Source organism: Pseudophryne corroboree, chromosome 11 (assembly GCF_028390025.1).
Source record: "Pseudophryne corroboree isolate aPseCor3 chromosome 11, aPseCor3.hap2, whole genome shotgun sequence".
NCBI classification, from domain to species: domain Eukaryota; kingdom Metazoa; phylum Chordata; class Amphibia; order Anura; family Myobatrachidae; genus Pseudophryne; species Pseudophryne corroboree.
This window is the reverse complement of record NC_086454.1, coordinates 37705973-37729495: the sequence shown is the minus strand read 5'-3', so window position 1 is coordinate 37729495 and position 23523 is coordinate 37705973. Positions and strand designations below refer to the sequence as shown.

Below are 23523 nucleotides of genomic sequence, written 5' to 3'. Positions count from 1 at the left end.
CACAGGGCGTGTTTGTGACGTCAAACCAGGAACCAAACTGACTGAACTGATCGTGAGTAGGTCCGGAGCTATTCAGAAACTGCTAAGAAATATGTATTCGCAATTCTGCTAATCTGTCGTTCGCAAATCTGCTAAGCGAAGATACACTCCCTGAGGGCGGCGGCCTAGTGTGTGCAATGCTGCTAAAATCTGCTAGCGAGCTAACAACTCGGAATCACCCCCAATGTACACTATGGGGCAGATTCAATTAGCTACTCTGCCCGGAGCTGTTCAGTTGCTGCCCACTACCCCATGCTGTAAGCACAGAGGATGCACATAAAGCAGATTTTTCCTGGCAGCCTCTGGTGCCTAACACGCAGGGTCATTTCATGGCACTTAGGGCCTAATTCAGATCTGATTGCAGCAGTAAACTTGTTAGCAAATGGGCAAAACCATGTGCACTGCAGGTGGGGCAGATGTAACGTGCAGAGAGTAAGATTTGGGTGGGTTATTTTGTTTCTGTGCAGGGTAAATACTGGCTGCTTTATTTTTACACAGCAATTTACATTTCAGTTTGAACACCCCACCCAAATCTAACTCTCTCTGCACATGTTATATCTCCCCCCCCCTGCAGTGCACATGGTTTTGCCCATTTGCTAACATATCTGAATTACGCCCCGTGTGCAGTGCAGAGGGAGCAGATGTAACATGTGCAGAGAGAGGTAGATTTGGGTGGGGGGTGTTCAAACTGAAATCTAATTTGCAGTGTAAAAATAAAGCAGCCAGTATTTACCCTGCACAGAAACAAAAAAAACACACCCAAACTTAACTCTCTCTGCACATGTTACATCTGCCCCACCTACAGCACACATGTTTTTGCCCATTAGCTAACAAATTTGCTGCTGCAATCAGATCTGAATTAGGCCCTTAACCCGGGAGCTATGAGTTAAGGGGAGGCGCTCGCTATCCCGGCTGTCTGGATCCTGGCGCTCTGCATACCAGCGCTGGAATCCCGACCGCCGGGATACCGACAACTATTCTCCGTCTTGGGGTGTTCATGACACCCCTGGAGTGAGAATAAATAGCGTAGCACGCAACTGTGCCCGCAGCGTGACGAGCGCAGCAAGCCCGCAAGGGGCTCTTTTGTGCTCACCCCCCTGCTGGCATTCCAGCAGTCAGGATCCCGGTGCCCTATCGTAGTAGACCCTAGTTAAGGTACATCAGCGGTGGGCTTACTGGCATGGAAATTGCCAAATAATTAAATAGATGCAGAGGTTAAACCCGGCGGCTGCAGCTGCACATGAAGTCTCACGGCTAATTGAATCTGTCCCTATATCAAATATACAATATATCTATTTGACACATAATATATATTTACTGTACACTGTTATATATATACCATACATCTTTTATACAATATATTTAATATACACATCCCAATAGAAATCGAATTTCTGAAAAACATCAATGTTTTCCCATAGCCCAACATAAAATCCCCTCGTTTAGTAAAATTCGATTTGAAATCGAACTCCAAATCGAACCTCAATGTTGCACATTCGATTTTGACTTCTAAGCTCCATTCTAATGGTAGGAAATCGATAGTGATTACTTTTTAAGTACCCAAAAGCATGTAGGGCAGTGTGGAAGTAGTAATAATGGATGCCCAAGGTTATGGTATGTTGTGCGCCCAGAGCCGGCCCTAACCAATATGATGCCCTAGGCAAGATTTTTGCTGGTGCCCCCAAGCACCACCGCTAGTTCTGCCTCTGAGCCTGCGTTCCTTTCCCACAACCATCACCCCTCACCCATAGCAGTACTCATTTTGGTGTTCCTACCCCATATATTTTAAATAGGAGCAGTGCTGACATTCGGCACACAGCTCAAAAAGGAGTGTGTTCTTGCTAGGAAGGAGCATGGCCACACAAAAGTATCCCCAATTCAAATTACGTCACTCAGTATTGCAACTTTACTCACATTATATCATGCGATAGTGTCCCTTCTTCACGCTACATTACAAAGTAGTACCACTTAAACTTATAAACGTTACTCCTCACAGTTGTGCTCCTTATTCACATTACATCACACCATATTGCTCTTTATTCACATTAGACCACACTGTAGTGCCCTTTCTACTGTATATGTTACGCCACACAGTAGAGCACCTTATACACATAATGCCACACATGAGTAATGCCTTTATACACATAATACCACACAGTAATGCCCCTTACACATATGACACACATTACTAATGTCCTTATAAACATAATGCGCCTTACAAATTAAGCCGCACATTATGAATGCCCTTATACACATAATGACACACATAGTGCCCATCACACATATGCGGAACACTGCTTCACAACCAACCCTCCCATACACAGCACTCACCTGACCGCTGACACTGTGACCTCTGCCTCTGCTTGGATACAGATGTGTCCACATACATCTTGCCTCAATATGGCATGAAGCAGGAGTTTCCTGGCATGAGTCAGCAGGCAGCTCTGCTAACGTCGGGCACCATTTTTGATTAAAAAAAAGGCATCTTATTTGCATTGCTATGTGGCTAGGATGACAAGCAGCTTCTGCTGTTTAAAATGATATAAAGCATGCCTATACTCTGTGTGTGACTGTGGATGTATCTGCATACGAAATGCTATGTTACATTGATTTCCAGGAATACACTAACATTTCATTTTGTATGCAGAAACAGCCGCAGTCACACACAGAATATAGGCATGCCGCATATCATTTTAATCAGCAGAAGCTGCTTGTGCCCCTAAATGTCCTAGGCAATTGCCTTGTTTGCCTATGCCTAAGGCCGGCTCTGTGTGCACCTATCTGCACAATGCAAATCACCATCTGACTGAGATAACCCTGCAAGATCAATCAGAGCACCATCAGCAGCTTCATGAGTTGACTAGTGCACATATTTATACTTACAGACATCATACTTTTTCCATGAATGTGCAATAGATAGCAACAGAGCACAATATTGGGCAATTTGACTGGATGATATAATTAATTTTAAAATCATGAGTGTTGTAACTGGCTATCCTGGTTTGTCCCATGATGCCTACATCCTCAGCAATCTATCCCTGTCTGCAAAAGTTCTTGTGGGACAAATGCCAGAGGGATGGTTGTTGAGTAAGATACCAGTATGTGCTAATAAAGCAGCTAATAGTAATTGTTACTATATTGTTCTAATTTGTTCCCCCACCACCGAAAAAGGTTATTTAGGCTATGGCTGTTGCTCTTGGCTTCTGATCCCATTGTCAAATCCACAAACTCCTGCTGTGCATAAGTATAAAGAGGCACTATAGCCACCCAACCCATGACAAAGTGCACCTTTGTTTTTTTTGTATTTTTTATTATTCAGAAGGCATTTCATTATGTCATTTGGCAAAAATGTTTGATATTGTGCTCTGCTGCCATCTATTGCATAATCACGCATTAAATAAACCACTCCTCCCAGATTATGCAATAAACAGGGAGCAAGCAACAACTATGTGTGCACAGAAAGTGGAAGGCAGGCAGGAAGACAGATTAGGGCTAAGCTTATTGTTAACTATTTCAGCTGTATTTTTTATTTTTTTTAAATCATCACTCTCACATGTGTCTCCTGTGTTTTCCAAGCTGTTTCCTGGTTGTGGCTGCTGACATCACACATGGAGACAGCCTATGACCTGCTGGGGCTTGCAAATACCGTTTCAGACCCTTTCACACTGCACAGTGAAATGGGACTGAAACGGGTAGGACCCTTCTTTTTTACCGTTTCAAAATACAGGTATTTTGAAAACGGTAAATTGAAGGTGACCCTTTCACATCGCAGCTTGACCCGTTTAGGAAGCCAGTTAAAACGGCAAAATACCGGGTACAAGCTGCGGTGTGAAAGGGGTATTAGGTTTTCATGTATAAAACAGTAATGAGAGAGCTACCCCTTTCATTAGTGTGCATGTGATACGTTTTGACCAATAGGAAACAATGAGGAAGTTTTGTTCAATTTTGCTTTCGAATTTATTTTGCTGGGGATTTTAATGGGGATTTGAGGTTCAATTTGGTAAAGAATTTCATAATTTCAACTCAAAATCTCTTCCCAACATCGACCAACATCAAATTCGATTTGGAAATTAAATGTAAAATTGATTTTTTAGTAAATAAGGGATTTTTTAAAAATGTTAGAAACTCAAATGGAATTGATTTTGAAGATTCCTAAAATGGCTTTCAAAATTGAATTTTAGTAAATATACCCCCTGGTGTAACCCTGGCACATATACTACTGCTCTCTCCCAGTGTAACCCAGGCACATATACTACTGCTCTCTCCCAGTGTAACCCAGGCACATATACTACTGTTCTCTCCTGGTGTGACCCAGGCACATATACTACTGCTCTCTCCTGGTGTGCAGACATATGTGCAGGAGCTTCTGAGCTCCAGAGCCTAGCAGTGCAGCAGAGTGAGAGTGCCCGCCCCCTGCAGGATTCTTGGGCAGGAGTTGCTGCTCTTAGCAGGGGGAGAGTGGAAGTTTCAGCAGGTGGAAGGCCCGGGCCCGGGGCTGCTGCCTTCGGGTCCCAGAGGTATGAAGAAGGGGCAGGCATCCCTCACGCCCCCCCCCTTCCCCAGCTGTAGGGGTTGGGGGACAGGAAGGGATGGTGGAATCAGTCAGCCAGCCACAGATTACAAGGAGTACCAGCAGTGTTGCCGGAGCCCCTGTGAAGCAGCAGGGATCGGCAGGAAGATTGTGTACCCCTAAGCCTGTGGAAGGCACCTCTGCCAGTAAGATTACTGGTGGGGACGGTACAGTCGCCACAGCGTCTGAGCCTCCAGGCAAGGAAGGGGTTAATGTCAATGTAACAGAAGATATCTCAGATACAGAGGACTCAGACTGTGATGATGATATTTCAGAGGAAGATTACTGGGTCCATTTAGGCCTAAAGGAATTAATGGCAGAAGCTGCTAAACTTAAATCCCGGTATTATGCTCGCAAGAGAAAGTGTAATACAATTGGTCATTTGGAGCGGGTCAGGATCCAGGGTGAAATGGATGAAATACAAGCAACCATGTGCAATATAAAGGCCAGAATAACATCTCTGAAGGAATCTGAAGGAAAAAAAAAAGCCAAAAGTTTCCATACCTGCAGGGAAGGAGTTAACTGCAGTGCATAGAAATCAGGTTACACCCTTATCAAATGAGTTGATTCACCTGGAGAAGGAAGAGGGTGTGGAGATGGAGGAATCCCCAGCTATTGATGAGCTCCAGAGTGTGCCTGTCCAGGAAGAGGCTGTGGTTTTTCTGGATACAGCATCATCGGCTGCTATGGAGATGGAAGCAGAGGCGAGGGGAGCAGACGGCGGCTCGGGAATCCCTGGTGGTGCACCAAGCAAGGTAAGATCTGTGCAGGTGTTGTCAGGAGGGGATTCCCGGGGGTTACCCGTGGCTTCCAAGGTGCCGGGCAATGGTAGCAGTAATGAAAATGCTGTTATAGGTGACAGGCCGGTGAGGACCAGAGGGCAGGATCCGGCGTTGGGTCTATGCAGGGCGCAGGGTGGCATGGAGGATGAGCCTGTTAACATTTTGCTTAAATCTGATGCAGGTCCTAGTGTAATTGTGCAGGCTGTGTCCAAAGAAGTGCAGGGAGGTGTGGGAATGGCAGTGAGGAAAACTGTAATAACTGATGGTTTGGCTCAAGGTCTGCCATCTCTAGATCCAGAGACTTTGGATGCTGGTGAGAAAGTAGTTGCAGAGTCAATGTATGGGAACATTCCAGCTCCTGCCAGGGTGATGGAAGCATTGTCATTAATCAGTGCAGAAGTAAAGAAAAAGAATTCTAAAGACATTCCAGAAGGAAAGGATAAAAATGTGGGGGGGAAACTGCAAAGTGAAAATGTAAATTTAGCTCCTCTTGTTTCTTTTTCAGTGACAGAGGGTGGAGGGAGTGCGGGTAAGCCTAACCCTGAAGAAATGTCTTATGCACAGAAGGCGGCAGATATGGGGAAAAATTCTGGAAATAAGGATACAAGATTTGGTGGTGGTAGTGGTGGCCAGAGAGTGAGACGGAACCTAGTACAGTTTAGGTGGGTGGGTGATGGTGACCCCCCACCTAAGACTGATTTTCTAAGGTTAATTTTTTTCTCTTGGGGTTACTTACAGGGATTTATATGCCTGTATTCACCCTATAAAATCTGTTGAATATGATGTCAGCTTTTATAATAAGGAAACATTGTTTATTTTTTGGAGAGAGTGGTCTGTAAACAAGGACAAGAATGGTTACTGTAAGTATGAGGCGGATTTGATGGAGAAGCAAAATGACATAAAAGTGACCATCCTGGTCCGCAATGAATCCATACCTGTGGAAGATATCAGGTTTTGGTTAAGCAGGCAATGTGAATTGCAATCTGACATTAGGAAAACGGACCACACAATGGGAGTGTGGGGAGGTGCTTGGTTGGCCAGTGTACGTCTGTATCCTGGGGAGACCGGTGTGCGTCATATTCCATCTGCTGCGTACATAGGTCGAGACCGGGTGCAGATATTTTATACTGGTCAACCAAGGACATGTTTTAAGTGTGGTGAGGCTGGCCACCTCAGTGGTGACTGTGGGGGTGTGAAATGTTCGATGTGTGGGGAGAGTGGACATACATCTAGAACATGTAATAAGGTGAAATGTAACCTTTGTGGGGAGATGAGACATCCTTACAGTCGTTGCCCCATGGCAAATCATAACAACAGGGGTTGCATGAATTTTGAGGAAGGTAGTAGTTCAGAAATGGGAATTACTAGGGGTGGAGTAGTTAAAGTGAACAAAGAGAAAGAAATGTCATGGGAAATTGGAAAAATAGTGTCAGAAGGAAGCAAAGTTCAGCCTCAGGCCCAATCACAGCCTCAATCCCAGTCCAAATCCTGGTTTCAGGTGGGAAAAAAAGGTGTAAAAACAACAAAGAGGAAAGTGGAGGAAGAGGTGATTCTTTCAAATAGGTTTGGCATATTGACAGATGAGGAAGATGAGGGAGAAGTGGTTCTAGAAAAAGGGGAACCAAGACTTAAACCTAGAAGACAGAGAAGAAAGAACAAAGAAAGGAAAGAAGTAATTAAGATGGTAGGGAAGAGAAGGAGGGAGGAATGGAGAAGGGAATGCAGACAGTGAAATAGAGGATGTTGCAGCAGAAAGTTTAGAGTGGGATCCAATAGGGATTGAATTGGAGCAAAGAAAAGAGGAGGAGGAGTTTGGGAAGCCACTGTTTAAGGATGAGGAGGTAGGTTTGGAGGTGGTTGCTGCTGAGGAGGAAGTGATGGTGATAGGGAAAGAGGCAGAGAGTGAATCTGAGAGTCAGAGCAATCAAAATAATGTGTCTGGCCCTGGGTCACTGGATGCAAGGGAACCCCCTGACCCTGGTCCTAAAGTGGCTGGTGCGGGTGTGGATGTGGTTGTGATTGAGGAAGTGAATGGGGTGGCATGTATGGATTGTGGTGTTGGTGGTGGGGGTGGTGATAATAACTAGAGTAATGTATGTGCATAGCCCATTTCAACAATCTGGAACCATGGATCCCCATCCTATTCGATGTGCCACAATGAATGTGGCTTCCGTGTTATCCGTACGTGCTCGGTATCTGGCTTTTGAGTTTTTTGACAACCAGAACGTGGACATCTTGTTCTTACAAGAGACCCGGATCAACAGATTAGCAGCCCTTCACAAAGCTAAAAGTGAGTGGAGGCGCGGGCCCTCTTTTTGGTCTCTTGCTGCTGAGCCGTACGGTGGGGTGGCGGTACTTTTTACCGACATGGTAACCGTGCGCAAGGTTGTTGAGTTACAAGTGGGAAGGTGTATGATTTTCGATGTCACTTTAAGAGGACATAACCTTAGGCTTATCAATATCTATGGCCCCCAGTCTCGCTGGGATAGGAAATGTCTTTTTGAAATGGTTAAACCCTTTCTTTTCACGGCCCAGCAAGTCATCTTTGGGGGCGATTTCAATGCCATCATTAGGCCAAAAGACAGGGGAGGCTCCAGAGGACTGAGGCTGGGCTATGATGAGAATTTTTTAGTTAGTATGGCTAGTCAGGCAGGTATGGTTGATGTACACGTTAAACATCAACCAGACCTCACGGGGTACACTTACTTTTGTGGTCAGCGCAGATCTAGAATAGACAGGTTTTTTGCTAAGGAGTCCTCAAGCACTTTACCTTCAGAGGTAAAGTTTGTAGAGTTCTCTGATCACGGGTACTTAAGTTTTGTTTTGAATGCCTCGCAATCCTTCCAGAAAGGAAGGGGTCTGTGGCGCCTGAATGCTGAGCTTCTCAAGGAAGAGGAAGTGAGACAGTCTTTCAGGGAGTTTTTTCAGGCGCAGGAGTCACTGTTGGAGGCTGGTTGGAGTAGATCGGAGTGGTGGGAGGAAGTAAAAAAGAGAGCCCGAAGTCTTTTCAGGAGGCTAGTAGTCAAAAGAAACTTGGTTAAAAAAAATACCTACTATACTCTAAGAAGGAGATTAGATTTCCTGATCTCTGAACAGGGGGATAGTGGGGAAATTTCCCAGGTGAAATCACAGATGAGAGAACATCAGTATAGCCGTCTATCTTCTTTGATTTTGGAGAGGGATTACGGAAAGTACCACTCCCCGGATCCCTACCAAAGTTGTAGAAGGGGGATTGATGTTAAAGAGATAAGAGGGCTTGTTGATGGAGAGGGTGTGCTTCAGAAGGGTGAGGAAGGCATCCTAAAAGTCATCAGGTCCTATTACGCTGAACTCTTGTCTGCGAAGGCACTTGACAGAGAAACGATGGAGGCATTTCTGAGGGAGACACCTGGTCTTGTGGAGCCAGATGCTTCTTTTGACTGTTTGAACAGCGAAATAGGTGTGGAGGAGGTCAGAGAGGCAATTGGCGGGTTAACTCCCAAAAAATCTCCAGGACCAGATGGTTTAACAGCTGAATTCTATAAAGAATTCTCAGATATCCTGGCTCCTCGTCTTACGGAAGTATATAATACTAGCCTGGGTGAGGGTGAACTCCCTCCTTCCATGAGACAGTCAGCTCTTCTTTTGCTGTCCAAAGGTAAGGACCCGGTCCATATTGAGAACTGGCGCCCCATCGCTCTTCTCAATACGGACAGAAAGATTCTGGCAAAAATCTTTTTCAACAGGCTAAGGGAATTTTCAGAGCTTGTACTTTCGCCTTCCCAGCACTGTACTGTAAAGGGCCGCAGTACCTTTACTGCTGTCCTTGGTGTCCGGGAGGCTCTTGAAAGGTGCAGGGCTGGAAAGTTGAATAAGTTTCTGCTGGCATTGGATCAGTCTAAGGCTTTTGATCGGGTCAATCATGAGTACCTGTGGGCCTTACTTGAAAGGTATGGTTTCCCTATAAGGGTGGTAAATTGGTTGAAAGTTTTATATAAAAAGGCCGAGAGCTTCCCGCTTGTGAATGGTTGGGTAGGGCCTGCATTTCCGGTAGACTCTGGTGTTCGTCAGGGGTGTCCCCTGAGCCCTCTTTTGTACGTGTTTGCAATCGATCCTTTTATAAGAAGGGTTGAGGGCGGCATGTTGGAAGGGGTACAGCTGAACCCAGAGTTTCCTTTGAGTGTAGTAGCCTATGCTGATGATGTCACAGTAGTCCTGTCATCGGTGGCAGAGGCACGTGATGTAGACCAACTGATCATGGAATATTCAAGTGCTTCGGGTTCCATAATCAATCAGGACAAGTGTGAAGCTTTCTGGATGGGGGAGGAAGGCAACGAGTTTGATCTTCCGGACAGCCTCCCCAGGGCCAGTCAATGTATAAAAATCTTGGGCATCAAATTTGATCATGGTGACTATGCAAGTACAAATTGGGTCGGGAAACTGGATGGTGCAACCCGTAAAGTAAAGAGCTGGATAGGATGGAAGTTCTCTCTGAGGGAAAGGGTGGACCTGTGTAAAACTTACCTGATCCCAATGTTTTTGTATGTCAGCTATGTATGTTTTTTGCCGCAATCTTTGTGGACTAGAATGAATTCCTTGTTTTTTCTACTTTTGTGGGGGAACAAGATGAACATTGTGAAAAGAGGTATAACTTACAGACCGAGGACAGAAGGGGGCTTGGATATGGTAAACCCCGTAGTCTTCTTTGTAACAGCTTTTTTAAAGCTAAATGTCGGTGGTCTCTGCTTAGAGACGCCCCCTCGGTGGGTAAATGGCTTTAGGGAATGGGTGTCTCCCTTTATTAGAGTATGGTTACAGGATGGCAGACTGAGAATTTTTCGGGCTCAGAGAGGCTACCTCCCGATCTATGTGATCCAGTGTCTGAAAGTGATTAGGCGATGGGGCCTGCAGGTGGGTGATATAAGAGATCTCTCGAGAAAGGAGTTGGGGAAGAGGGTCTTGTGTTCCCACTTTTATGTCCCATTGGCCCTGAAAGACTGCCCAGGTAATGTTCTCACAGAAGGATTGAATCTGGTAAATTCCCAGAGGGTGCCTCTGAAGTTTAGGGATATTGCCTGGTTCTCTTTTCAAGGGAAGCTTTATGTTAGGGTAAACATCAAATTTAGAAGTGCCGATGAACGTGTTTGCCCACGGGAGGAATGTCAAGGGGAGGAGGAGACCATGGACCACTTCTTCTGTAGATGTCCCTTTAACATAAAGGTTTACAAAACAGTGTCGGGTGCCATAGGCATCCCTTGCCTTTCGGGGCTCAGTTACCCGGAATGGGTCTACGGGGCATTCAAAGGGTATGGGGGCTTTGATTTAGGCACAATTTTTTTAGTCAGCTTAGCGGTTAGGTTCCACACGTGGCAGGCACGGTGTCTGGTTAGTTTGAGAGGAAAAGTCCTTCCCTGTGAAGAGGTGGTGGGTCGTATTCTTCATGAGGTGAGTCGGATGATGGATCTGGAGAAGAAGAGATTGGACACTGTCAGCTGGTCCACATTGTGGCGCCAGTTGAAACCCCCTTAGTGGGTAGTGGAAGATTTCCTCTTTTCAGTCTCAGGTGCTTTTCTGTCCTGGTCACTTTTTCTCAGCTGATTAGGTTTTGTAGTTTCTTTTTTTTTTAAAGAAGGGGTTTGCATACACCTTAAAATATGCAAATATGTCACTCTAGTTATAATTATTTGTTGGTAGTCCGGCATGTATGGAGGGTGAAAGGTATGAATGAAGGTAGGATTGTGGATAAATGTGGGAGTGTATGGAGGTGGAGGGTTTATGATAGATGGATAAATGTGTGTTAAATGTTGAGTCAGCTAAGTGGGAAATGTTGGGGAAGTGCCCTGAAATGGATTCACAGAAATTATGTGGATCAAGGAAAATGTTTAAAATGAAAGTATGATAAAGTGATGGAAAACATATTTGAGTTATGTAAACGGTAAATATCATGATGTAATGATCTCTATTTATTTATTTATTATGTATATAATTGTAAATATGATTATAATGTTTATATTTTGTTATAAAATGGAAGCTGTGCATAAATAAAAACATGCCCAGGCGCATATACTACTGCTCTCTCCCGGTGTAACCCAGGCACTTATACTACTGCTCTCTCCTGGTGTAACCCAGGCACATATACTACTGCTCTCTCCCGGTGTAACCCAGGCACATATACTACTGCTCTCTCCTGGTGTAACCCAGGCACATATACTACTGTTCTCTCCTGGTGTAACCCAGGTGCATATACTACTGTTCTCTCCTGGTGTAACCCAGGCACATATACTACTGTTCTCTCCTGGTATAACCCAGGCACATATACTACTGTTCTCTCCTGGTGTAACCCAGGCACATATACTACTGCTCTCTCCCGGTGTAACCCAGGCACATATACTACTGTTATCTCCTGGTGTAACCCAGGCACATATACTACTGCTCTCTCCTGGTGTAACCCAGGCACATATACTACTGTTCTCTCCTGGTGTATCCCAGGTACATATACTACTGCTCTCTCCTGGTGTATCCCAGGCACATATACTATTGCTCTCTCCTGGTGTAACTCAGGCACATATACTACTAGTCTCTCTCCTGGTGTAACTCAGGCACATATACTACTGTTCTGTCCTGGTGTAACGCAGGCACATATACTACTGCTCTCTCCTGGTGTATCCCAGGCACATATACTACTGCTCTCTCCTGGTGTAACCCAGGCGCATATACTACTATTCTCTCCTGGTGTAACCCAGGCGCATATACTACTGGTCTGTCCTGGTGTAACGCAGGCACATATACTACTGCTCTCTCCTGGTGTATCCCAGGCGCATATACTACTGCTCTCTCCTGGTGTAACCCAGGCACATATACTACTGCTCTCTCCTGGTGTATCCCAGGCGCATATACTACTGCTCTCTCCTGGTGTAACCCAGGCACATATACTACTGCTCTCTCCTGGTGTAACTCAGGCACATATACCACTGTTCTCTCCTGGTGTATCACAGGTACATATACTACTGTTTTCTCCCGGTGTAACCCAGGCACATATACTACTGCTCTCTCCTGGTGTATCCCAGGCGCATATACTACTGCTCTCTCCTGGTGTAACCCAGGCGCATATACTACTGCTTTCTCCTGGTGTATCCCAGGCGCATATACTACTGCTCTCTCCTGGTGTAACCCAGGCACATATACTACTGCTCTCTCCCGGTGTAACCCAGGCACATATACTACTGCTCTCTCCTGGTGTAACCCAGTCGCATGTACTGCTACTCTCTTCTGGCATACACCTGGCACCAAGGTTGAGGTTGTGGCATGGTTACTGCCTCTTGGTATCTTTTTCCACTGTGTAGACAATCCGCTATATATAGAACAGCGCATATGACAATTGTCATCTATTGTGAACTGCTCGGTGAATGGACACACTACCTGACACACTAGGACGCTGTGGTAGCGATTTAGGATGATACGGCAGCCGTACAGATGAAAGTTTCCAACAGGTAGGGAATGCTCTGTTATGAATAGACTGCGGCTGTTATTGTTTCCCATGTTGCGTAAAGCCCCATACTGTGTAATAAACTGTAATCACAACATGCTGTAGGGCTCGCTGTGGGACAAAGCTTTGACATTTAAATGTTACCTAACTGTTGATACTTGTAACCAAACCAGTATTATGAATAACAGAACATGTTTTGTTTGTAACCTTTGCAACTGTATTTTCCTCCAGTGATAGATTGGGTTTCCTATTATATCTTTATTTCTGTGTTTTGGAACTGATACTTAGTGTTTCACAACTGTCGTGTGGAGGTGACCGCTCTGTGCCAATAATTATAATATCAAGATCACGTTGTGCAGCTCGGGAATTTTCAGTAAGACAATGAGACACATTTATGAAACCAGCGCCGCTGAGCGTGTGTCTCTCCAATGTTGGGTGCTGGTACTGTGCAAAATTTTATTTCACTGTGTTGCAGAAATAGTGATTATGGGACTAAAGGGCCCTACACACTACCCGATCCCCGCCGACGCCGATATTGGCAGCAGGGACCTGGCGAGGGGGGGCGGCATAGACACTTGCCGATGCGGCCAAGACAGGCAGCAACTGCGGGGTAAGGTTCGGCGGGGGAAGGGGGGGGGGACAGCCATGCAGCATCTGCAGTATGGCTGTCGTTAACGAGGACCTCCCTCGTCCACACATGTTCGGACGAGGGAGGGGGTCATTAACGATGCACGGGAGCGCGCATCGTTAACGACATTTATTGTACACACTGGACGAGATTGTTAAAGATATTCTGAGTGAGATCTTTCAAAATCTCGTCTAGTGTGTATGGGGCTTAATTCAGACCCGATCGCTGTTGTGCGAAATCGCACAGAGGACGATTATCGAATGACTGCGCATGCGTATGCACTGCAATGCGCAGGCGCAAGCCCAAACAGCGACAGGATGGTGCGAAAATTTTGTTCGTTAGAAGTATGCAAGGTGATTGACAGGAAGCGGACGTGTGTGGGTGGTAGCTGGGAGTGTCAGGAAAAACGCCTGCGTACCCAAGCGTTTTCAGGGCGGGTGTGTGACGGCAGCTCCGGCCCCGATCAGCCTGTTTTTATCGCACTGTAGGAGTAAATCCTGGGCTGTGCAGAGACTGCACAGAATGGAAAAATCATTAGATGGTGAGTGAGTTGTGAACGGATTTGCAGATGGCCGCTGTCTGGCTGCGTTTTCGCACGGCGTACGCATGCATTCACACACTTGCACGGGGCGGGTTTTTACTCTCTATGGGTGGAGGCTATCTGCAAAAACACAGAGCAGCGATCAGGTGTGAATTAGGCCTTATATACTGCATTTTATTCATTGCACCATTTGCAGGATTTTTCATACTTTTCAAAGATTGAACTGGATTATATTTCAGTGAATAAGAACTAATATGCACTAAATTGAAACCATCACCATTGAATAGTGTGCAGCACCCAGGGGGCCCAGACGTAAGGGAGGGCCCTGTAGCCGTGGATGGTAGAAGCTACATTTAAATGAGGTGTATTGCAACGCTTCAAAATGTAGCAGTGTGGGGTTTTGCACATTGGTATAATATCATACTTGTCTTCTCTCCTGGAACATCCGGGAGATTTGCCAATCTCGGATGGCTCTCCCGGATGCTCAATCGAGTGTGCAAGTCTCCTGGAGGCCGCTTGCCGGTTCGGGCAGCCCAATATGCGACTCGTGCTGAATTGTGTTATCGTCACCCCGCCCCCCCTGCTTCACAATGCCATTAATCACTGCATGGTATAGCTAGGAGTGAAGTAATGATGACGCAAGCACAGCTTCACGCCGCCCCGCACCGCCGACCTCACTGCCCCGTCCCAGGCAGCCAAAGAGCCGGCAACTATGCACAATATATATATATTAAGACTCACACATGCTGTATTATTTGATAGCAATTTTGTATATATTTTATGAAGGGGAAAGTAAGTGAAAGTCATAGTTTGAACTTTCTGAGCGCCAGGTGCTGTTTTTATTAATGTCCTGCAAAGCAATGTGTTATACAATGTCATGCAGAGTACGGCAGGCTGCTGTCAGCGGTGTCAGCAAACACCTCTACGGCTGTCTGTAACGGAACAAGTCCAACTCAAACACCATCGCTACATTATAAATACTGCACTGCAAAGGGCACTTTTTACATCACTGGGATCACTCCAGCTCAAAGACAGCAAAACCAGTATGAAAAGACAAATTGCAAACACTCTCCGAGGCGCTCTTACTAGTTTCCCTCTGCACTGGTTTTATAAAAGTCGTTCCATGCCTGTAATATAAAGCTGAGGTTGTTACATAGGAAAGTAAAACTGTTGGACACTTCACAGTATGATTCTGTTTTCATTCATACCCCTTTTACACCAGCCAGCATATAACACGCGTTATTGCAGATAAACGCGCATAACCCGTGTTGCTGGCTGGTGTAAAAGGGCCGAGTTGGAATAATCCGGGTCCAGTGACCCGCTATTCCAACTAGGGTAGCTTGCAGGGTTGAACACGGGTTCAACCCGGCAAGTTGTGCTGTATAAACGGAAGCCAGGTCGATGCGACACGGCTCCCGTTCACAGTGGATGGAAGGGCGGTGCTTGGAGATCATGTGATCTCCAAGGGCCGCCCCCACCGTGTCACCGCAATTTGCCGGGTTGGTGACTGCAGTGGAAAAGGGGATGACGTGGGTCGCAGCCGGGTAGCACCCGTGTCAGGCTCCCGCGCATATTTAGTGTTAAAGGGGTATCATTGAGAATTGACATTAACATAGTGGGATATCTACCCATTTTTTCTAATACTTACCCCTCCGGAGTCCCCATTTGGTGGCAGCAATGCTACAAAAATCACTGGGAAAATGGCGCAGAGGACATTTTCCTGGCATTTTGCGCATTAGACCCTGTTACAACGCTAGGGTCTACAAGTTACCCTAATGCTCAGAGTATGCGCTGCTGACTCGAGACTTGGGGGCCCGGAGAGCGACTGCACATGGGACCCCTCCTTTCTTTTCTTTTTTTTCCAAAACAATTTTATTGAGAAGTCAAATAAAACACAGAGGCATCAATAATAATGCAATAAACATAGGTATAACAGAGCAAAATCCATGGTACTGGTACATAATAATAGTCAGACGAATCAAGAATTGCAAAAGAAATGTGCAGGGCATTATTGACAGATATTTCACAACTTCATTCTTCATTTTCGTCAAGAGAAACAATGAAAACAACACAATGAGGAAGAAACACAAAACTAAAACAGAGAAACTCAAGGACAGAAAACCCAGGGAAAAAAGAGAGAAAGAGAAGAGAAGAAAGAAAAGAAAGGAGTGGAAGAGGCAGGAAAGAGGAAGTCCAGTCATCACGTCACAGGGTTCAAGTGGGAAAAAAACTAGATTTCCACAGAACCCGACAAAACCCAAGAAAATTAAGCACATAAAAGTACTGTAATACGTTATAATTATCGTATTGCAGGGCTACGATCATGACAATAGACATGCGGGGGGACGCCCAGCACAGGGCTATCCCGCCCCGCATGTCAGTGCCGGCCCCTCCCCTTCCCCCCGCAGAAGTGCAAAAGCATCCAATGCTTTTGCACTTTAGGAGTAGATCCCGGTCAACGCAGCTTTAGCGTGCTGGCCGGGAGATACTCGTCACGCAGCAGCGTCCCGCCCCCCGCACGGTCCGGCCATGCCTGCGTTGGCCGGACTGATCCCACGAAACGTCAGCCAAACGGCGCCGTTCGTCCCCTCCCCTCCCGCCCAGCGACCGACTCTGCCTGTCATGCGCAGTTCTGACCCGATCGCTGCGCTGCGATAAACTGCAGCGTGCGATCCGGTCAGAATGACCCCAAGAGTATAGAGCATATACTAGGAAGTATTTTAAAAACCTGCATTACTGATTCAGATTGTGAGTTTGGTAAGTAATATAAATAAAGACCCCAGCGTTTATGAAAGGTAGTCACTCCTTTTTCAAAATCTGTCATGGCTAGGCGTCTGTCAAAATATAGAACAGAAAGCAATTTTTGTGTAACAGTGCTCAGCATAGGGGATTGTTTAGATATCCATTTCTGCAAAAGCACCTTCCTAGCCACAGTAACCAGAATTGTCAAAAATGGAATATGGAGGGACATGAGGGATCAGTTAGTGAAATCTGCCAATAGAAAGGGTTCCCAGATGAAAGGTATATAAAGCCCTATAATTCGCTTAATAAAGGAATGAAGTTTAAACCAATTTTGCTGAATATATGGGCAGAACCAGACATTGGGGTATATTTACTAAGCTCCCGATTTTGACCGTTTTTTTTTTTTGTGTTTTTTTTCAAATTGTCATCTCGGGAATTTACTAAACAGAAATCTCGGCAGTGATGAGAGTATTCGTAATGTATTTTACGGCAGAGTTTTCAAATACGAATGAATACACCATCGGCCAAACACGGCTGTTTAGGTATTGAACACGGTAATTTACCAAAAATTCGTATTTGTTATTACCACCGTAAAATGATCATTGCGTCCGTGAAAATTAGAGAATCGTAAAAAAATACGAAAATAAAATAGACCTGCTTTTGAAAAGCGTGTTTAGATGTGTTTCATCTTAAACATAAATTACTCCTACATTTTTGGCAACATAAAAAAGAACATAAGCACATAATTACAATCCCACACTCAGAAATGGCTGCTGGCCTGTGTTGCTGTAAATTTATGTGTTCAAATCTATTCCTGACACTGCTCCATCATTTAACCATAAACCAGGGCCATGAAACTGATGATGGTTAGCAGGGCTTTTTGGTTTATGTTGCCTATTAAGAGACCATACAGCTGATTCAGACTACATAGAATACACATTAACCGTGTGTGTGACCTTGACAATTTGGAATTACAACCTGAAACAACACACTCTCACTCTGTCTTAGCCTTGACCACACTCCTCACTATAAGTTGAACTTACCTTAAAATGCCAGTTTTCAGGCTGTGTGTGTCGATGTCCATTCAGTCGCACAGTCCACCTTGGCCAAAAGTGTCATTTGTTGAATTGTTCTAAATATACTCTATTTTATTCAAATATGCCATGTGTAATGTGACTTAACACAGTTTATAAAATAATATTCCTGACCTCGCTCACATTATTGTGAAAAATATACACACTTGTGTTGTCTGCATTGCAAACCAACCTAGATTTTATAATATAGTGGTGGAACCAGGAGTGTCATTGGCATAGTAGGAACCTGGACACAGGGAGGGCCAGATCGCTCGCCACCCGCCTGCGCATTCCACCCCCCATGGGGGAGTGACCAGCAGCTGGGACGCCAGCTTATGACCGGCAGGGGCCGCACGGCCACGTCTGGCGGCAGAAATAATAGCTACTCGAGCCAACCCGGAAAGGGGCTGGCGCCACGGGTCCAACCTCGGCAGGAGAGGCCCGTCCCACCGCGGCGGACCCGGAAAGACCCCGCCCGTCGGGCCCTGCCAGGTCCAATGGCGGCAACAGGCCATCCGCAGCCGCAGAGCGGGAGCGTCGCCCCGCCCTGCTGCTGGAGGGCGCTACCCGGACCTGAGGCTGCCCACGGAAAACAGCACCAGCGAGAGTAAGCCTCATATGGGCCCCCCTGGTGACTGCAGGAAACGCCGGCTCGCGTGCGCCTTCGGACCCCTCGGGTCCGTCAGCCGCGTGCCCCCCAGCAGCCCGCTGGAGCGTGTTTTCCCCGGTGTAAGATGAGACAAGTTGGGTGTGCCCTGGCTGGCACTGAACCGGCGACCGTACACGTAGCTCACTTACTTGTCCACTGAGCCAGTGCCGTTGTATAAGTATGGGGGCTGCCCCCCCTGGTGGGCGAGAGCCGCCGAGCAGCAGGGCGGGAGCGCTGTCCCGACCCCACATGACTCGAGCAGCCGCCAGCAGCCTAAGTGCGGGATCAGGGACGGCGCGACACCGTCCCTGTCAGGCAACTTCCGCCTCATACGGACCCCCGGCGCTCCGTCCACGGCCGCAGCTAGCGGCGGGGACAGAGAGGAGAGCACGGACGTAGGGGAGCAGGGGCGGGCGGCCGAGCCCTGCCGCGCACGCCCTGAGTCTCCCGTACAGCAGCCGCAGCAGGTCTACCCCGGCCGGCCGGACCTCAGTGGAGTCCATGAGCCAGATGGGGAGGCCACGCGCTGTGTCTGGGTCAGGCTGAGGCCGCCTAAGCCATAAAACAGAGCAAGAGTAGATAGAAAGAAGAAAAGGAACAGGGATAGGAGACCGCAGAGGTGACTAGAAGGAAGAATAGGGAAGGAACAAGAGAGGGGGAAGAGAGAAGAGAGTTAGGAAAGGAAAAGAATAATTGAAAATGAACAGATAATGATTAATTCAGTAGTACTTGCAGTTCACGGAAAAAATTGTAAAGAGGCAGGATGTCCTAGGTCTGAAGATGATATGTATGTCAGACCAGCCCCTATACAGAATCCAGCCAATCACAATCCAGGCAGTTTTCCTTACGTTCCTCCCACAGAAACTGTAACCCCTTCCGAGCCAAAGTGATGCATTAAGAGGCGTGCCGCAAGCCCAGCCGGTGAGTTTATGCTGTTTCGGCCATATTACATGACCTACGCAGTCTGGAGTATCATTGGCATACAGTCATGTAAGCTTTCTATGCGCTTGGCGGCATGGCCAATATGCACAGGTGACATAGTTTTAACACACATTGAGCATAATCCACCTAGGGCCAGACAGTATATTTGTAGTAATGGAGACTTATTCTAGCAAATAAGGATGATGATGCTCATTAGGTACTTAATATTTGTGGCCTAGAATCTGTTCAACATATGTGGCCTATTCTATCCAAGCCATTATGTAAAGACAGTAAGTTTTTAAATTTGTGTGAGCAACATTGTCGAAATAATGACATAATCTAAATTTACTCATTCTAACTATGGCCCTCATTCCGAGTTGTTCGCTCGCTAGCTGCTTTTAGCAGCATTGCACACGCTAGGCCGCCGCCCTCTGGGAGTGTATCTTAGCTTAGCAGAAGTGCGAACGAAAGATTAGCAGAATTGCTCGAAAATCTTTCCCTGCAGTTTCTGAGTAGCTCCAGACCTACTCCTAGATTGCGATCACCTCAGTCTGTTTAGTTCCTGGTTTGACGTCACAAAAAACACGCCCTGCATTCGGCCAGCCACTCCCCCGTTTCTCCAGCCACTCCTGCGTTTTTGTCAGGCACGCCTGCGTTTTTTAGCACACTCCCTGAAAACGCTGAGTTGCCGCCCAGAAACACCCACTTCCTGTCAATCAAACAACGAACACTCGTGCGACTGAAAAGCATCGCTAGAGCTTGTGTAAAACTACTAAGTTCTGTGTGAAAGTACTTAGCGCATGCGCGCTGCGTACCATGCGCATGCGCATAAATGCCGTTTTTTCACCTGATCGCTGTGCTGCGAAAATCGTCAGCGAGCGATCAACTCGGAATGAGGGCCAATATTTTTTGCGGACACAAAACAGATAACTCATGTTTAAACAAATATGTTTATTAAACTTTAGTGAAAAATATCCAAAATTTTATGTCAACCTGACATTGTTTACCCCTCTAACAAAATAACACCTGATGCGGACTACTTCATTTTTTTTAGATCCCTTAGAGCCGGCAGAGTGTGGCCCAGGCACATTTGATCTTCTTCTGACTGATCTCCTTACTGAGGAGGTAACTGGAGTATTTATAGGGGTGGTTGTTTCGGAGCTGGTGCTCGCTTGTTGTGTGTTTAATAAAGGTATATTGTGGCTGAGGTAAGTGTGGCGTTAAGTTGAGTATTTGATGCCGTGTTGTTCTCAGCAGATTGAGGTAGTTTTGGTGCTGCCTCATTTGGCCATCCATAATACGTGCCAAAGTGTTCATCATGTGGCTGATATCAGCCCGCATTTGCTCCATACAAGTAGCTATTCTCAGGGTCGGACTGGCCTACAGGGGTACCAGGGAAACCACCGGTAGGCCCCACTGCCAGAGGGCCCACTCCTTCCTCTGGGGATCAGGCTCCAGACTGTGCACTTGCAATATATCTACCATGTATAATACATTACACTACACTGAACTATTGTGTATTTCAGGCCTCTGTGGAGACTGGCCACACCACCTTTGTAGGCTCGCTACACCCCTAAGTATGGTCCCCTATAACTGCATTCCCCCGGTGGGCCCTTCATGCCCCAGTCCGACACTGGCTATTCTACTCATCTCTGAATTTTGTCGGCTCATAGTGCGACTGATTCTCGGCAGGTAATGTGGCAGACTTGAGAGCAGTTGAGTTTGTCTGCGAAGACAGTCTAAATCGTGCGACTGTTGTGTTGCCCAGCTGTACCAAAATGCCTGCTCTGGGTTTTGTGGCTGTGGTGTGGCTGTGGTGTGGCGGGGCTCATTCGTGGAGTTGTTGGAGGATGCAGAGACATAGGTGGTGTGCTTGGTCTGGTAATGTCTAGTGGCTGCAGGTCAAGCAAAAAAGTAGCCTCCATATCAGCTGGCTGGTGGGCCGGTGTCATGCTGGCATCATCTGTGTGTGGTTTAATGTGAGAAAGTTTTATTATTATTTGCAAATGTTATTTTTAATTTTTGCATATTTGTGTTACAACATGCCAGAAACGCATTGATGCCAATACCTTAACTACATAAGCCAAAATTCATCCTTACCATTACGGCATGCCCTATTTTTTATTTTTAACATTTTTTTAGGCCACAAGCTAAAGGCCAAACAGGAAGCAATATTTCCCCAAAAAAAGGCCAATCCCTGTGGAAGTCTAAATCCACATAAATCACTATGTGGGTAGTTTAGAATACATCTATGATGGTAATACACTACAAACACCCTGCTTTAACTAAAGTTTACAATATACAACGGGACAAAATTATATTGTGTATAATCTTGTATTTCGGATTTGTTTGGATACTTGAGCTAAATATGCTAGTGTAGGCTTCAAATGTTCACACAGAAAAATAGCTAGATGTATTAAGGTGGTTTAAAGGGCTGTACATTTCCTAACCATCCTTTTATTATTTGGTAATGTCATCGGATTACTGTGTGTGTTTGCTTATTAGCTAAATATGTGTAATGTTCAGTGTGTTATGTGTTGTAATGTTATTTTTTTTGTACTCACCAGGAAGATGAGGGGACTGTGGTTCACGGGTTGGTGAAGGCGCCAACGAATCGGACGGTGGCCTTGATGAGACCATAGATATGCGTCGCTTTGGTGGAGATGCAGCTTGTGGTGTCGGCAGATCTGGACAGTGTCTTTTATGTGCCACGTGTTTCTGCGTGGCTGTTCCGTGGCTTGTGCGCATTTGCACAGTCGGGTGATGACGGGATGAACCTATTTGCAAAATTTGTACATTATTATTTTGTAAAAATACTTTGCAGCCACCTTAAGCGTCATTTCAATAATACATTACCTGCAGTACCAGCAGCCTCATGTGCGACATTTGTGGTAGTAGTGTGGCGTGTTGTTTTGGTTGCTACTGTAAAAACATTAAGTTTGAGGTTTGTACACACAAATGTAATTGCAAAAAACAAAACAAACAGTCAACATTTATCCATTATGAATGACAAGCACATACCTAACCCAAAACCAACATCGATATTCCATTAGGTCTATATTGTGTAATGCCACTTCTGCACAATTGAAAAAAAAACAATGCAACACACATGGACACACGTGCGTAGCTTACAATGCCACACAGATGAATGTTACAATCACAACTTTAGACACATACAATTATACAACAATAACAGACTACATACCAAATGCATCATTCATTAACCAAATATGTATTTTGGAAAACTACCACTATTGTTAAAATATACAACCATCACCAAGAATAACCTCTTTGTAATCAAAACACCTACATGCAAAGCACATAGGCCCTCATTCCGAGTTGTTCGCTCGCTAGCTGCTTTTAGCAGCATTGCACACGCTAAGCCGCCGCCCTCTGGGAGTGTATCTTAGCTTAGCAGAATTGCGAATGAAAGATTAGCAGAATTGCGAATAGAAATTTCTTAGCAGTTTCTGAGTAGCTCGAGACTTACTCCTACACTGCGATCAGCTCAGCCCGTTTCGTTCCTGGTTTGACGTCACAAACACGCCCTGCGTTCGGCCAGCCACTCCCCTGTTTCTCCAGACACTCCCGCGTTTTTCCCTGGCACGCCTGCGTTTTTTCGCACACTCCCAGAAAACGGTCAGTTTCCGCCCAGAAACACCCACTTCCTGTCAATCACACTCCGATAACTTCAACGATGAAAATTCTTCGTTCGGACGTGAGTAAATCTACTAAGTTTTGTGCTAAAATACTATGCGCATGCGCATTTTTGCCTTAATCGCTCCGTTGCGAAAATCGGCAATGAGCGAACAACTCAGAATGACCCCCATAGTACATAAATGGCCAATGTACATCACCTGGATATTTTTTCAACAAACCTAGACAAATCACATCCCCATAAAAAAAAAAAAACATGCGATCATGTGTCCTTAATACAAAAAGCAAAAACCTTCTTAAACATTTTAAGAGAAATGAGGTTTGGCCCCATGATCCACACCAAACATAGCTAAATAAGTGTCATTTCACAAGCCAAACAAACAAGCTAATAACACAATTTGCAGCAGACATTCTAAACATACTGGGAAATTTACAAAAACAACACTGATAGGCACA

At 45.8% G+C, this 23523-nt stretch overlaps 1 long non-coding RNA gene across 1 annotated transcript in view; it reads left to right on the top strand.

Moving 5' to 3' along the window:
- Nucleotides 1-22265, top strand: part of LOC134970410 (uncharacterized) — a 66948-nt gene extending 44683 nt beyond the window's left edge. Inside the window, exon 3 of the long non-coding RNA XR_010189772.1 lies at nt 21978-22265. This is a non-coding gene — a long non-coding RNA (uncharacterized LOC134970410). The remainder of the gene's footprint in view (nt 1-21977) is intronic.
- The last annotated feature ends 1258 nt before the right edge of the window (nt 22266-23523 follow it).